This window comes from Rhinichthys klamathensis, unplaced genomic scaffold, assembly GCF_029890125.1.
Source record: "Rhinichthys klamathensis goyatoka isolate OS25496 unplaced genomic scaffold, OSU_Roscu_1.1 h1tg000539l_1, whole genome shotgun sequence".
NCBI classification, from domain to species: Eukaryota; Metazoa; Chordata; class Actinopteri; order Cypriniformes; family Leuciscidae; genus Rhinichthys; species Rhinichthys klamathensis.
Genome location: NW_026607014.1, coordinates 108089 through 121900, shown reverse-complemented (window position 1 = coordinate 121900; position 13812 = coordinate 108089). Strand labels below are relative to the sequence as shown.

At 36.4% G+C, this 13812-nt stretch overlaps 1 protein-coding gene across 30 annotated transcripts in view; it reads right to left on the bottom strand.

The window, feature by feature from the left end:
* rims2a (regulating synaptic membrane exocytosis 2a) overlaps positions 1-13812 on the bottom strand; it is a 201007-nt gene that overhangs the window by 107617 nt on the left and 79578 nt on the right. The window lies entirely within an intron of this gene.

Below are 13812 nucleotides of genomic sequence, written 5' to 3'. Positions count from 1 at the left end.
GTAGACTTTATTAAATCATTATTTTAACATTTACAATCACATTTTGTCCAAATTCATCTATTGGAGTATTATGGACTGCATTTATTTATTTTATTTATTACTATTTACAATTGTGTCACAGGAAGGCTGAAAACGAAAGTATAACGTTGGGCCACGCCCCCCAAGTACAAATTCACTCATAACTCGAAAACAGAAAGTCTCTGCACGCTAGGTAAGGTTCTCTCGGGGTTCTTGATCCAAATCTATCGTCGCGGGGCTCGGGAACGCCCCCCGCGACGAATTCTTAGTTAATGTTAACTAATGTAGTTAACATTAACTAAGAATGAACAATACTCCTTCAGCATTTGTTAATCTTTGTTAATGTTAATTTCAACATTTACAAATACTTTATTAAAATCTTGTTAACATTAGTTAATGCACTGTGAACTAACCTGAACTAACAATGAACAGCTGGATTTGTATTAACTAATGTTAACAAAGATGAACAAAAACAGTAACAAATGTATTGCTCATGGTTCAAGTTAATTAATACATTAACTACTGTTTAATAAATGAACCTTATTGTAAAGTGTTACCGACATTTTTAATCTTTGTTATCAGCTTTCAGCATTGGCTAACAAACAAACGCTTAAAGCTATTTTTTTATTATTTTAAATATAGTTTTATATTATTACATCACAAAGAAATATGTTAAATGCATGCTTATACACCATTAAAAGAGATTTTCACAATAACATATCCCGTGTGTGTGTAAGCATATGTCTACATATGAATGGAAAAGCACTTGTGTGACCAGCAGAGGGCAGTAGAAGACCACTTATTGGCTCACTTTCATTTTGACACACTTGATTAGGGATGGGAATTGATAAGAATTTAACAATTCCGATTCCATTATCGATATTGCTTATCGATTCGATTCCTTATCGATTCTCTTATCGATTCTCATTGGGTGAGGGAATAAGTACAAATTTGTTTGTTTGTATTAACTTATTGAACTTATAACTTATTTTGTTTGTTAATTATTATTAACTCGCTGACACAGCACAGAGTATTAGGGGTGTGAACCTACAATGGTCTCACGGTTCGGTTCGATTCCGATTATCATGTCATCGATTCAGTTCAATTTGATATCTCGATGCCTCAATTTTACTTCAAAAGTGATGTGTGTGTGTGTGTGTGCGTGCGCGTGTTCACCCGTTCGTGAAGTCGCAGTGACAGAAACAGTGACATTCCAGTTTAAGTTTCATGGGACTAAAGTCTGTTCATGATGTGTGGCCAAATGTTTCTGCATATTGGAGGTCCCCCCCCCCCTTTGACGAAATGGAAATTTTACAGGTGTTGCAGCAAGTGACCATATTGTTATGAGGCGCCGTCATACTCTCATTGAGCATGTGCGCGAGTTTGAGTGTGTGTGTGCTCGCGTCTCATATGAGTATGTGCGTGCAGAGTTTGTGTGTGCGCGCGCGTCTCATATGAGTTTGTGTGTGCGCGCGCGCGTCTCATATGAGTATGTGCCTGGAGAGTTTCGCGCATCTCGTGTGTGTAGAGTTTGCATGTATGCGTGAGCGACTTTAGGTGTGTCGCTGTGCATTTCATATGTATTTGTTTGAGCATTCAGCAGTATACATGTATGTTTGACTACTTAGTATACGTGTATATGCAAGTGTTTCATATATGTGTGCGTGAATGAAGTTTGATTTAAGCCCTAGACGGCACCTCATATATTGTCGTCTTTTCGCGTGAAATATAACCAAACGAGCGCTTCTGCCTCGATGTTATGTTTGATGCGTTCTGAATCAAAATAACGCAGCGCGTGTGTGACGTCATGACACATTTGCAACGAGCGGAACCGATAAGCGGAATCGTTAAGCAGGCATACTAACGGTTCCAGGGAATTGGTTAACTGGGCACCGGTTCTGAAGAAGAAAATTAATATAAAATAGTACTGCAAAAAAACAGTTTACTGTAGTGTAAAGCTATTCTATTGCTGTTATATATTTATTGTCCAACATTTACATTTTAGTACAATTACATTTATTTGCTGAATTCGTTTATTTCATTGAACTTATTTTTGTATGTAAGGTTATGTGTACCTCCTGGGAAACGGTCTAACGTTATAACTTTATGAACTTACATCACTTTATTCTTCTTACCTGTCACACTTAATGTAGAGATTAATATAATTAATTAAATCCTTGAACTTCCCTGTCTCAAGTTATGTGGGGGAAAAGCCTACTAGCAACTTCTTTTTAACGGATATAACGTTAACTGTTGTGAATTAAAATAATCACCTAATTATTTCAACCTAAAAATGACCTCTGCACTGGACTAAATATATGTATAATATATGACTGCCGAGTCGCTTTCACCCCAAAATGGCGGACGCGTAGGGCTGCTGCTGGGCGCTGGTGTTGCAATGGAACGTTCTATTGGCTTTCACTTCTTGTCAATATACGTTCTTTGCCTGAACTAACAATGAACAGCTGGATTTGTATTAACTAACGTTAACACTAGAAGTGCCAGAATTCCATAACTACTAGAACTGCCACAAGCGGTCATTTTGACCGTTAGATTGCAAACTCTATATCTTTAATGATAAATACCCAATTGAGAGATTAATGCATTTGTTGTATTAGGATATCTTTTAAAAACAAAACAACACCAAACTGTACATTTTAAAAAGTTTAATTATACATTTATAAATAATAATATCAGTAGCCCGTAATTATCGCATAGGGCCTATTCACAACAGAGCTATATTTCCATATCCCTTCAACATAACTCAGAACAGGATAATAACAACTAAAAGTATCTTATATAGATATTCTTTTGACAGTGAGAGAGACAATGTCACGGTTTATGAATTCGCTGTCTCCTTTCTCGTCTTGTTGTGTGTGTGTGTGTGCGTGGTCGCTGATCAATGCAGCTGATCAGCACGTGCGCTCTGATCAACGCGCCAGCTGCAACTGATCAGCGATTCGACCCTTTTCAGTGTTACTGTTCTCGCCTAGGGTGTTTCTCAAAACCAAGAATGCAAAGAACGGACTTGTGTTCTTGGGGAGAACGCTCTTGCTAGTTGTTCTTGGAAGAATGAACTCACAAGGTGACGAGCACACAGAACGCTGCTGACAGTTTGAGACGATGTGTTCTTGCTGGTATTGCGCAATAATACCCCCGCACAGACGCCGTCTGCAGTGCCCAAACATAACGAGAATTGTTGACGATAACAGCCAGGCTGCAATGGTCTCTTGGCTGTGGGGAAAAACGAGTCTGTGAGCAAACTGGCCGGTTGGCTCGATAGCTAACGTTACACCCGCAGGCGCTTATGGAGATTCTCACTTCCGAAAACGTTTGAGCACATTTTCGATTAGCCATACATTTTCGTAAAATGCCAATATTTCAAATCTACACAGTTGATTTCTCGCATCAAATGTTCTCAGAAGTGAATTTAGTGATGAAATAGTGTACGTAATTGTAGAAAAACGAAATACTGTATTGACCTGCCTCTCCTTCCTCGAATGCCGAATTGAATGCTGGGATATTTCTCCCGTCAAGTTCACACAAGTTACCAGCCGATGCATCCTCGGTAAAATGGGCGTGTCAAGAACACATCCGGGATTTTTAACTGTTCTTGCCAAAATGCAAACTTGTGTATTGGGACAGTACTTGGGCCACAAAAGATGACGTTTCACAAGAACACAAGGACACAAGTACAGACAAGAACACAGATTGAGAAAGGCCCTTTGTCAGATCGTTGTGGATTTTTCCTGCGTGTTTGTTCCCTGCCTGTATCCGTTTTCCGTGTGTCATCCCGTGTTCAGCACTCCTGGTTCAACACTCACTCCAGCGTCCCTGTGCTGCCAAGGGCTTCATACCGGACATTTGCACACCTTAACTCTCCCAGCATCTGACCAGCTCTCAATAAACATATCTGTCATTTTGCAATTGAATCTTCTGATTATTTCCTAATAGACAAAGGTCAACCGCGAGAAATGTAAGAAAAGAATACCGCGAAATTCAGTGCGGTCAATATGACCGTCTATGGCCGAAATAGGTAAATATGTTCATTTGTTTGTTTGCCTTATGTGTAATTTATATTAAAATCATTTTAAATGAAAATACAGACACTTTTAGGAAAAGTCAGGTACCAGCAGGATTTTTTTTTTTTTTCAACAAAGTTATTGCAGATATAAAATTCAAAACGGTCAAAATGACCGTCGTGGCCGTTCTAGTGTTAACAAAGATTAACAAAAACAGTAACAAATGTATTGCTCATGGTTAGTTCATGTTAATTAATACATTAACTAATGTTTAATAAATGAACCTTATTGTAAAGTGTTACTGACATTTTTAATCTTTTTTATCAGCTTTCAGCATTGGCTAACAAACAAACGCTTAAAGCTATTTTTTTATTAGTTTTAATATAGTTTTATATTATTACATCACAAAGAAATATGTGAAATGCATGCTTATACACCATTAAAAGAGATTTTCACAATAACATATCCCATGTGTGTGTGTGTGTGTGTGTGTGTGTAAGCACATGTCTGCATATGAATGCAAAAGCACTTGTGAAAACACTTTATTAATAAGTAGAGTGACCAGCAGAGGGCAGTAGAAGACCACTTATTGGCTCACTTTCATTTTGACACACTTGATTTTCACCAGTATTCTGCACTAAAGCAAACCAGTTTTTCCATGTTAACTATTATAACACAATCATATTTTGTCAAAGTTTATCACTTCATTTTTATTGACACTTCACATTAATGCTAGCAATATGGTGCCTCATGGTAAATCACGATAGAAACATGGTAAATCATTGTAAACAATACTATTACATGGTGTATCATGGCAAATCATGCTACAATCCTGCGGTAAATCATTCTAGAATGTGGTATATCATGGTAAATCATCCTATAACATGGTAAATCATGCTAGAATCATATTAAATCATACTAGAATACGTTCAATTGTGGTAAATCATGCTAGAACAGGATAAATCATGGTGAATCATACTAGAACTTGGTATATCATGGTAAACTATGGTAAATCATGCTAGATTCATGGTAAATCATACTGGAACATTGTAAATAATGAAAAATCACACTGAAATGGGGTATATCATGGTAAATCATGCTAAAACATGGTCTATTCTATCTATGATCTCAGTGGTTAAATGCTTGCTACATACAACTTAATGTCTTCTAATGCTTTTGTGCTCAACGGCCTTAAAGGCCTTAACTGCTTGAACACCGCTAAATGCTGCTTGCAGCTTTAATTAGGTGTTCAAGCACGAAGTGCTGAAAACCTATTGTATTTGTACTGATTTTTATTATTATTATTATTATTATTTTCCCCTAAAACGCATCGTGCAGCCCAAACCGTAAGTGCTGGAGCTCTGAAACTTTGTCAGATGGTAGTACAAAAATCGAGGAGAGGTTCAGAGAGTATGACCCCGATTGGCCTATAGGTGGCGCTACAGCAATCAATTGCGCGTAACGGCTCATAACTCCTAAACCGTAAGGCGTAGACTCAAGTGTCTTATATCATTGGAAAGCTGGACTCTTAACTTAAAAAACGTATATCTCCGATTTCATTTCCGCCATGATAGATTTTCCGCCATTTTGAATTTTGTTGAAAAACTACTTTTGCGAACTAGTCCCTGGTTTTTTGCCCGATCGGAACCAAACCAGTGTAGAAATGTTCTCTGGAGTCTGAATATCAATAATTATTGAAAAAAAGTTGAAATTTCGATTTCCGGTTGCTAGGGGGCGCAAAATGAACGTTGTGGGAGGAGCCTATTTTACAAAAATGGCTATAACTCGAGAAAGAAATGAGATATCTTCACCAAACTTGACACATATGTGTATAAGGACAGTGTGGGGTCACAGTAAAAAAACCGCGTCGATCTAACACTAGGTGGCGCTATAACATTAAAAAAACATAAAAGGGGGTGTGGCCACCTGACCGTTAGTCCGATTTACCTGAAAATTGGTATGCAGTGTCTTGGTCCAAGGCCCCATGAATGTCTATGAGGACATTGGCGTATCTCAAAAAACATGGCCGCCATCGGCCAATGAAGTTTGAGCACCTGTGAGACGAGGTTAACGGAGGCCAATCGGAACGAAACTCAATGGGCATGTTCGACTCATGGGCCAAGAGGTCTGTAAGAGTTTTGAAAGAAATCGGCCACTAGTTGGCGCTAACGAGTTTTACGGCTCTGTAATCACGTGGTGTTGCACACATCCCCACAAAATGCATATCATTTGATAGATCTCCTCATGATGAACAACTTTGCCTCTAGAACCATTGCTGTCAATCAAACCGTTCATTAAATATTCACGAATATGTTAAAAACCTACTTTTGCGAACTAGTCCCTGGTTTTTCGCCCGATTGGAACCAGACCAGTCTAGGACAATTCTCTGGACTCTCTAGATCAATAATTATTGAAAAAAAGTTGAAATTTGCCATTTGGTTCATTATAACAGGATCATTTATAAAAAGGGGCGTGTCAAAACACACCCAAAAGCCTATAAATCATAAATAAAAACTCAGAACTTCACAAAAATTGATGAGCATATGTGTCATACCATGGTGAAGAAGCATGCAAAGTTTCATGGAGATCGGACAATAGGTGGCGCTATAACTGTTGAAAAGCTTTAAAACCATACATTTCCTATGGTAAATTGCCTGTATTGGCTGTAAATGGTCTTTTCCATCTATGATCGTATAATTTTCATATCTTAATGTTTAAAACCAGTGCAGTACAATTATCTGGACTCTCTAGATCAATAATTATCAGAAAAGGTATAATTACTTCATTTGGATGGCTATAATAGAGTGTAAATCGGATGGCTATAACAGCTATAACAGCTTGGATGGCTATAACAGCCAAAAAGTGGTATTTTACTGCCCCCTGCTGTCATTTCATCATACTACTCTCTAATATTTTTATATATAATTGATATTTAGACTTTATTAAATCATTATTTTAACATTTACAATCACATTTTGTCAAAATTCATCTATTGCTCTGTACTCTCTAGAACAATAATTATAGGAAAATGTATAACTTCTTCATTTGGATGACTATAATAGGGTCACTTCAATATGTAGCCTTGAGCGAAAGCCAATATCTTTTCAATAAATGCTCATAGCTTCTTAAAAAAAGGTCAAGAACAGCTATAACAGCTTGAAAAAGGCTAACAGCCAATAAGTGGTATTTTACTGCCCCCTGCTGTTTAAAAAAAGTCATTTTGTCACACTACTCAACTATAATTAATATTTAGACTTTATAAATTCACTATTTTAACATTTACAATAACATTTAGTCAAAAATCATCTATTGAAGTGACAATTGAGTCACATTGGATCCTGAAGTTCCAAATGTCTCTATCTACATCAGAATGAGCGTGTGTAGATTAAATTATATGAAAAACATGGCCTATTGTATAAGTAGGCTGTAATAGCACTGTTGTCCACTAGATGGAGCAGCAGCATTAGACATTTTTAATCTTTTTTTATCAGCTTTCAGCATTGGCTAACAAACAAATGCTTAAAGCATTTTCTTTAATTAGTTTTATATTATTACATTGCAAAGAAATATGTGAAATGCTCATATACCATTAAAACTGATTTTCACAATAACATATCCCAAAAATGTGTGTGTGTGTGTGTGTGTGTGTGTAAGCATGCATTATGGAGTTAACATGAAAAAAATGGTTTGCTTCAGTGGAGAATACTGGAGAAACAAAGTAGTTGAAAATGAAAGTGAGCCAATAAGTGGTCTTCTACTGCCCTCTGCTGGCCACTCTTCTTATTAATAGTCTTTTTTTGTATATAGACACTATAAAATCACTTATATAACAATTACTATTATAACACATTCATATTTTGTCAGAGTTTATCACTTCAATTGTTCTTATGCTTCATATAATTGCTATCAACGTGGTAAATCATGGTAAATAATGCCAGAAACATGGTAAATCATAGTAAAAAAGGTAAATCATGCTAGAATCCTGGTAAATTATTCTAGAATGTGCTATATCATGGTAAATCATCATATAACATGGTATATCAAGGTAAACTATGGAAAATCATGTTAGATTCATGGTAAATCATACTGGAACATGGTAAATCATGAAAAATCACACTGAAATGTAGTATATCATGGTAAATCATGCTTGCTACATAAAACTTAATGTCTTTTGATGCTTTTGTGCTTAACGGCCTTAAAGGCCTTAACTGCTTGAACACCGCTAAATGCTGCTAGCAGCTTTAATTATTATTATTATTATTATTCTTCCGCCGTAAAACGCATCGTGCAGCCCAAACCGTAAATGCTAGAGACTTGAAACTTTCTCAGATGGTAGTACAAAAATCGAGGAGAGCTTATCAAATTATGAGCCCGATTGGCCCATAGGTGGCGCTATAGCAACCAAAAGCGCGAAACTGGTCATAACTCCTAGACCGTATGTCGTAGAGTCAAGTGTCTTATATCCTTGGAAAGCTGGACTCTTGACTTAAAAAACGTATATCTCCGATTTCATTTCCGGTATGCAAATTTTTCCGCTATTTCCGGTTTTGTCCAAAATCTACTTTTGCAAACTAGTCCCTGGTTTTTCGCCTGATCGGAACCAAACCAGTGCAGAAATGTTCTCTGGAGTCTGAATATCAATAATCATTGAAAAAAAGTCGAAATTTTGATTTCCGGTCGCTAGGGGGGGCAAAATAATCGTTGTGGGAGGAGCCTATTTTACTAAAATGGCTATAACCCGTGAACAAAATGAGATATTTTTACCAAACTCACTACACATATGTATGAGCTCAATCCGAGGTCATAGTAAAAAAATCGCGTCGATTGAGCTCTAGGTGGCGCTATAACATGAAAAAAACATATGGCCACCTAGTGGTTAGTCCGATTGACTTGAAAATTGGTATGCAGTGTCTTGGTCCAAGGCCCCATGTATGTGTATGAGGACATTGGCGTATCTCAAAAAACATGGCCGCCATCGGCCAATGAAGTATAAGACAAGGTTAACGAAGGCCAATCGGAACGAAACTCAATGGGCATGTTCATCTCATGGCCCAAGAGGTCTGTACGAGTTTTGAAAGAAATCGGCCACTAGTTGGCGCTAACAAGTTTTACGGCTCTGTAATCACGTGGTGTTGCACATATCGCCACAACATGCATATCATTTGATAGATCTCCTCATGCTGAACAACTTTGCCTCTAGAACCATTGCTGTCAATCAAACCGTTCATTAAATATTCATGAATATGTTAAAAACCTACTTTTGCGAACTAGTCCCTGGTTTTTTGCCCGATCGGAACCAGACCAGTCTAGGTCAATTCTCTGGACTCTTTAGATCAATAATTATTGAAAAAAAGTTGAAATTTGCCCTTTGGTTTGCTATGACATGATCATTTATAAAAAGGGGCTTGTCAAAACACACTCAAAAGCCTATAAATCATTAAAAAAAACTCAGATCTTCACAAAAATTGGTGAGCATATGTGACATAACATCATGAACAAGCATGCAAAGTTTTATGGAGATCGGACAATAGGTGGCGCTATAACTGTTAAAAAGGTTTAAAACCATGTATTTCCTATGGCAAATTGCTTGTATTGGCTGTAAATGGGTCTTTTCCATCTATGGTCATATAATTTTCATATCATAATGTTCAAAATTAGTGCAGTACAATTCTCTGGACTCTCTAGATCAATAATTATCGAAAAAAAGTTGAACTTTGCCAATTGGTTCATTATAACAGGATCATTTATAAAAAGGGGCGTGTCAAAACACACTCAAAAGCCTATAAATCATAAATAAAAACTCAGAACTTCACAAAAATTGGTGAGCATATGTGCCATAACATCATGAACACGCATGCAAAGTTTTATGGAGATCAGACAATAGGTGGCGCTATAACTGTTGAAAAGCTTTAAAACCATGTATTTCCTATGGTAAATTGCCTGTATTGGCTGTAAATGGTGTGTTCCATTTATGATCATACAATATTTATATCATAATGTTCAAAATCAGGGCAGTACAATTCTCTGGACTCTCTAGATAAATAATTATCAGAAAAGTTATAACTTCTTCAGTTGGATGGCTATAATAGGGTCACTTCAATATGTAGCCTTGACCAAGAAAGCCTATATCTCTTCAATGAATGCTCAGATCTTCTTAAAAACAAGTCAGAACATGTGACTCTAAATAAGATAAGAAATAATGCATCTATAACAGTTTAAAAGGTTAAAGTTATAACATAATGGCATATTAAGCCAATAAGTTGTATTCTACTGCCCCCTGCTGTTTAAAATAGTCATTTTGTCATGCTACTAACTACTAATATTCTATTATTCTTATTTAGAGTTTATAAAATCCCTATTTTAACATTTACAGTCACATTTTGTCAAAATTCATCTATTGAAGCATTGTGTCACAGACAAATGTTAATCCTGAATGAGACACAGTTCAGATCACTTTATCTACAACAGAATGTGTGTGTCTAGTCCCATGTTTTTGAATAAATCCTGAATAATCTGATTAATAGCTTGCAAAGACATATATTTTAATGGTCTATAAGCATTTCATATTTTCATAATGACTTGTGTGTGTGTGTGTGTGTGTGTGTGTGTCTAGATAGTGTGTCTAGATATGAATGCAAAAAGACTTTATTAATAAGTAGAGTGGCCAGCAGAGGGCAGTAGAAGACCACTTATTGGCTCACTTTCATTTTAACAGCCTTGAGTTTCAACAAAATTCTGAACTAAAGCAAACCAGTTTTTCCATGTTAACTGCAATTTATCCATGCTTACTATAAAATCCATTATATAACAATCACTATTATAACACAATCATATTTTGTCAGAGTGTAACACTTTATTTGTACTGACACATGCATGGTAAATCATACTAGAACGCAGTAAATCATGGTAAACAATGGTAAATCGTGCTAGAACAGGGTAAATCATGTAAAGCATACTACAACATGGAATATCATGGTAAAACTATGGTAAATCATGCTAGATTCATGGTAAATCATACCAGAGCGTGGTAAATCATGGTAAACGATGGTAAATTATGCTACAACAGGGTAAATCATGTAAAGCATACTAGAACATTGTGAATCATGCTAGATTCATGGTAAATCATACTAGAACATGGTAAATCATGGTAAAACTATGGTGAATCATGCTAGATTCATGGTAAATCATACTAGAACATGGTAAATCATGGTAAAACTATGGTAAATTATGCTAGATTCATGGTAAATCATACTGGAACATGGTAAATCATGAAAAATCACACTGAAATGTAGTATATCATGGTAAATCATGCTTGCTACATAAAACTTAATGTATTTTGATGCTTTTGTGCTTAACGGCCTTAAAGGCCTTAACTGCTTGAACACCGCTAAATGCTGCTTGCAGCTTTAATTATTATTATTATTATTATTCCGCCCTAAAACGCATCGTGCAGACCAAACCGTAAGAGCTAGAGACTTGATATTTGGGATTAAGGTAGCACAGAAATCGAGGAGAGGTTATCAAAATATGAGCCCGATTGGCCCATAGGTGGCGCTATAGCACAAAAAACAAAAAAATGGCACTATTTTCCTTAAATCTCAATAACCCTGTGTCCCAGCATCAAGTGTCTTATATCATTGGAATCCTTGGCTCAAGCAGAACAAAAAAGGCCTCAAGGATTTTATTTCCGGTATGCAAATTTTTCCGCTATTTCCGGTTTTGTCTAAAACCTACTTTTGCGAACTAGTCCCTGGTTTTTTGCCCGATTGGAACCAAACCAGTGCAGAAAGATTCTCTGGACACTGAATATCAATAATTATCGAAAAAAAGTGGAAATTTCGATTCACGGTTGCTAGGGAGTGCCCAAACGTTCGAAGGAGGCGGAGCTAATTTTACTAAAATGGGTATAACTCGTGAACGAAATGAAATATTTTCACCAAACTTGGTACAAATGTGTATGAGCTCAATTCGAGGTCACAGTAAAAAAAACGCGGTGATTGGCCTCATGGTGGCGCTATAACATTAAAAAAACATAAAAGGGGGTGTGGCCATCTGACCGTTAGTCCGATTGACTTGAAAATTGGTATGCAGTGTCTTGGTCCAAGGTGCCATGTATGTGTAAAAGGATATTGGCGTATCTCAAAAAACATGGCCGCCATTGGCCAATGAAGTTTGAGCACCTGTGAGACGAGGTTAACGGAGGCCGATCGGAACGAAACTCTATGGGCATGTTCGACTCATGGCCCAAGAGGTCTGTAAGAGTTTTGAAAGAAATCGGCCACTAGTTGGCGCTAACGAGTTTTACGGCTCTGTAATCACGTGGTGTTGCACACATCCCCACAATATGCATATCATTTGATAGATCTCCTCATGTTGAACAACTTTGCCTCTAGAACCATTGCTGTCAATCAAACCGTTCATTAAATATTCACGAATATGTTAAAAACCTACTTTTGCGAACTAGTCCCTGGTTTTTCGCCCGATCGGAACCAGACCAGTCTAGGACAATTCTATGGACTCTCTAGATCAATAATTATCGAAAAAAAGTTGAACTTTGCCCTTTGCTTCGCTATAACAGGGTCATTTATAAAAGGGGTGTGTCAAAACACACTCAAAAGCCTATAAATCATAAATAAAAACTCAGAACTTCACAAAAATTGATGAGCATATGTGTCATACCATGGTGAAGAAGCATGCGAAGTTTCATGGAGATCGGACAATAGGTGGCGCTATAACTGTTGAAAAGCTTTAAAACCATACATTTCCTATGGTAAATTGCCTGTATTGGCTGTAAATGGTCTTTTCCATCTATGATCGTATAATTTTTAAATCTTAATGTTTAAAACCAGTGCAGTACAATTATCTGGACTATCTAGATCAATAATTATCAGAAAAGGTATTATTACTTAATTTGGATGGCTATAATAGAGTGTAAATTGGATGGCTATAACAGCTATAACAGCTTGGATGGCTATAACAGCCAATAAGTGGTATTTTACTGCCCCCTGCTGTCATTTCATCATACTACTCTCTAATATTTTTATATATAATTGATATTTAGACTTTATTAAATCATTATTTTAACATTTACAATCACATTTTGTCAAAATTCATCTATTGCTCTGTACTCTCTAGAACAATAATTATAGGAAAATGTATAACTTCTTCATTTGGATGACTATAATAGGGTCACTTCAATATGTAGCCTTGACCGAAAGCCAATATCTTTTCAATAAATGCTCATAGCTTCTTAAAAAAAGGTCAAGAACAGCTATAACAGCTTGAAAAAAGGCTAACAGCCAATAAGTGGTATTTTACTGCCCCCTGCTGTTTAAAAAAAGTCATTTTGTCACACTACTCAACTATAATTAATATTTAGACTTTATAAATTCACTATTTTAACATTTACAATAACATTTAGTCAAAAATCGTCTATTGAAGTGACAATTGAGTCACATTGGCTCCTGAAGTTCCAAATGTCTCTATATACATCAGAATGAGCGTGTGTAGATTAAATGATATGAAAAACATGGCCTATTGCATAAGTAGGCTGTAATAGCACTGTTGTCCACTAGATGGAGCAGCAGCATTAGACATTTTTAATCTTTTTTTGCTATCAACGTGGTAAATCATGGCAAATAACGCCAGAAACATGGTAAATCATAGTAAAAAATGTAAATCATGCTAGAATCCTGGTAAATTATTCTAGAATGTGCTATATCATGGTAAATCATCATATAACATGGTATATCAAGGTAAACTATGGAAAATC